This window comes from Cynocephalus volans, chromosome 1, assembly GCF_027409185.1.
Source record: "Cynocephalus volans isolate mCynVol1 chromosome 1, mCynVol1.pri, whole genome shotgun sequence".
Taxonomy (NCBI): domain Eukaryota; kingdom Metazoa; phylum Chordata; class Mammalia; order Dermoptera; family Cynocephalidae; genus Cynocephalus; species Cynocephalus volans.
The window spans coordinates 239944819-239948771 of NC_084460.1; the positions used below are offsets into that span (position 1 = coordinate 239944819).

General features: G+C 37.5%; 1 non-coding gene across 1 annotated transcript; it reads left to right on the plus strand.

Moving 5' to 3' along the window:
* The first annotated feature begins 274 nt into the window (after positions 1–274).
* Positions 275–349, plus strand: TRNAI-GAU (transfer RNA isoleucine (anticodon GAU)). The gene has a single exon. It is a non-coding gene; the product is annotated as a tRNA-Ile (tRNA).
* Positions 350–3953: the final 3604 nt, after the last annotated feature.

Here is a 3953-nt window from a genome sequence, read left to right on the forward strand (position 1 = left end):
GCTATGTGTACTCAGCAGTTCCAGCCTTAAAGTGGCCACAGAATGAAATGGTCAGAGTGTGTTTTTTTCTCTCATTGTGGCATCTCCCACCTTCATTCACTCCATAGGTCTCTTCTCCTCTTCCCCTGAGTTCTAGCAGCCCCAGCTTGGCTGTTGTTGCTTTTTTATAGTTGTAAATTGGTTGACTTATGGGAGAGAGTGATGCTGGGGACTGTCTATTCCACCATCTTGACCAGAAGCCGAGTTTAGTTTTAAACATTTTGAGTTTAGGGCTGGCTGGTTGGCTCAGTTGGTTAGAGCATGGTGCTGATAACACCAAGGTCAAGGATTCAGATTCCCTTACTGGCCAGCTGCAACAACAACAATGACAACAACAACAATAACAACAAGTAATCATATTGAGTTTGAGGTATCTCTATCAGTTAGCTATTGCTGTGTCACAAACCACCCCCAAATTCAGTAGCTTCAAACAGTAAGCATTTATTATTGCTCATAAGTCTATGGAGCAGCTGAGTCAGCCAGGCTCAGCAGATCTTGCCTAAGCTTGCTCATGTGTCTGTGGGGGACTGACTGAATTGGAAGCTTGCTTGTTTGGAATGATCTCATTCACATGGCTGGCAGGTGGCTGGTTGTCAGCTGAGGTGACAAGGGTGACTGGGTTACATGTCTTTCATCATCTAGTGGGTTAACTTGGGCTTGTTCACATGGCAGTGGCAGGGATCTGATCAAAAGAAAAAATGCATAATACTTTTTAAGGTCTAAGCTTGGAACTTGCACAGTGTCACCTCCACTGTATTCTATTGGCCAAAGCAAGTCACAAGGCCAGTTCAGATTCAAAAGGAGAAGTGTACTTAGGGTGACCAACTTATCCTGGTTTGCCTATATAATTTTCCTGGTTTTAGTACTCTAAGTCCTGTGTGCCAGGAAACCCCTCAGTTCTGGGCAAACTGGGATGGTTGGTTACCCTAAGAAGACTCTACCTCTTTGTGAGAAGGGGAGGAAAGTCACATTGCAAAGGGCATGGTTATGGGGAGGGAGAAAGAATTGGGACATTTTTGCATTTGGTCTACCACAATGCCTATGAGATTTCCAAGCAGAGGTATTAGGTGTCATTAGCTCTTAGAAGAGAGGTTGGTCTGGAGATAAATTTGGCTTATGTATAAGCAATTATCTAATATTTATTGAGCAATTAAATGAAATATATTGATGCAACAAGTTACTTCGTTTTAATAATCACAAATTACTAGGAAATATATATTAGGTTTTCTTGGGAAAAGATAGAAAAATAATGGACAGAGCTCCTCGGATGTTCAGAGTTTTGCTGAGCATCTGAGGTGGGTATGCACATGTACATGGATGTTGCTTGTTATTGTCTAATGTGATCACACATGTGCATAGGAGTGTGTTTTGGATTATGGACTTGAGTACAAAGGACTAACGTTGCAGATGGGCAAAGCTTCTAGAGGACGTTCCGGGAAGCCATATTAGGTCAGCCGTTCCTAGTTCTGAATAAAGCCTATTATTTCTTCACCCATGGCTCCACGAACCTTTTCCTATTACCTAGCTTGTAGGCCTGCATGTGAAGGGTTTGTGACCCAGTCTGGACAATGGGCTCGAGGGGTCTGTGAGTCCTAGCCCTAGCTTTACAGGTTTATTTTAATTTTGCAAATCGAAGTAGGAGTCCAAAGTATTGTTTCTCAAGAAGAAAGGAAAGGAAACTAATGGTCAGGGATGAAGACAGAAAAAATACCAAAATGTATATGTGGCCTCCAAACACAGCAATTTGGGGCTAATTAGCATAGGGAAAATATCCTGACACACTTTGATTAAGTTCTGATGGAGCTGCGAAATTGTTAATCTTTAGAATAATGAGTTCTGAGTAACTTGGAAAAGGTTGAAGTATGTTTAGCATATTCTGCCTACCATGACAAGGAAGTCATCACCAGTTTAAATTGCTAAATGGCTTTCTATTACCTAAAACAGTGTTTCTCAAACTGGGGCCTATAGACACCTGGATCCACAGTGTTTTCCAAGAATTATTATATTCTGGGTTTTCATTTCAGTAATAACAAAAAATCACTATAAGTAAGTCCTGGATCATTTGGATAACTACTTTATAACAGAATTCTGGCATGTGATGTTAGCATCCATATTTGTGTTTGTGGTAATAATAAAAGTTGAGCCAGTAAATTCCACAGGATGTTCCGGTGTGCAGTAAAAAATGAACATCTGGCAGTAGCTCAAACAGGCAAACTTCACATAGCACAAGGCACAATAGGCAGGCTCGACTCAAAAGGATGTTCCTCGTAGTGGATAGGGTCATATTCTCTTTGAAAGTTGATACATGGATTCTGTCTTTGTACAATTTGCAACAGTTTATTAGCATTAAATGCAGTAGTAAATACTCAACAAAGAATTTGCTTCCCAATTTTAACGACTTTGGATAGCTTATTTATTTAATACAGATTTCACTAATGATCAGTTCCAAGTATCAAAAACCAAATTGAAATTTGTTTAAGCAGAATATAGAATTTATTGTCCAGGGGCTCATGTGGCTCCAAGGAAAGCTGGGTTCATAGGCTCAAATGATGTCTTCGGGGTACAGACATTCTCACTTTGGCCTTATACCACTACTTGAAAGAATCCTTCCTTCATCCAGTTTGCAATAGCTTGTTCCTCACTTCCTTTTGAGTCCTCACTGGCAGTGTTTTCAATGTTCATATTTCTACTTACAGTCTACTCAAGGCAATTCAGACTTTCTCTGTAACACTTCTCCAAGTTTTTCTAGCCAGCACTTACTTATTTGCCACATTTTACTGTAATATTTTCTTAAACTTTCTTCAAATATATGTATTTAATTCTATACCTTCTCTCTAAGCCTGTATTTACCAAATTTTTGGCACAGGGACACGGTAAAAAATTACTGAGACAATAAAGGCACTATGAACCAGGAATGTTTGAGAACCTCTCCTCTACGTGCTTTTTATCTGCATCCCATACATTTGGTATGTTGTATTTTCATTATTATTCACTTTGAAATACTTAAAAATTCTCCTTGTGATTTATTCTTTGACCTATTGATTATTTAGAAGTGTGTTGTTTACTTTCCAAATATTTGGGGTTTTACTAGATACGTCAGTGTTACTAATTTTTTTTTCTTATTTTAAAAGGTGCTATAAAAGAGACATTTATTAATGTTCTGCTGTATTTACAGTTTTAATATAGCAAACCAAGGTGAATTACCACTTGGGCAGAAAGCACATCATTCCACATTTATATCACATTGATTTCTGTTACTGTTACTAATTTATAATTTAATTCCATTGTGATTAGAGAACATATTCGGTAGGATTCTAATCTTTTGAAATGTATTGAGACTTGTTTTATGGCCCTTGTTTTGATAAGTATAATATCTGGGCTTAAAAAGAATGTGCATTCCATAGTTGTTGGGTATAATGCTCTAAAATGTCAAGTAAGTCCAGGTGGTTGATAGTGTTGTTGAGAATTTCTGTGTCTTTGCTGTTTTTTTTTTTTTTTTTTTGTCTTGCTTTACCAATTACTGAGAAAGGAGTATTAACATCTTCAATAATGATTGGGGGTTTGTTAGTTTTTCCATTTAATTTTATCAATTTTTCTCTATGTTTCCTGAAGTTTTATTTATTTATTTTTAATTGTACACATTTGTAGGGTACAGTGTGTTGTCTCAATACATGCATATATTTTATAATGATTCACTTATGATAGCATATTCATTACCTAAACATTTATCTTTTCTTTGTAGTTATTACATTCAAGATCCTCTTTTCTGGCTATTTAGAAGTATACAATAAAATATTTTTAGCTATAGTTGCCCTAGAACACCAGAACTTATTCTTCCCATCTACCTGTAACTTTGTACCTGTTAATGCACTTTTTCCCCTTCCCCCACCTTCCTTCCTATCCCAGCCTCTGGT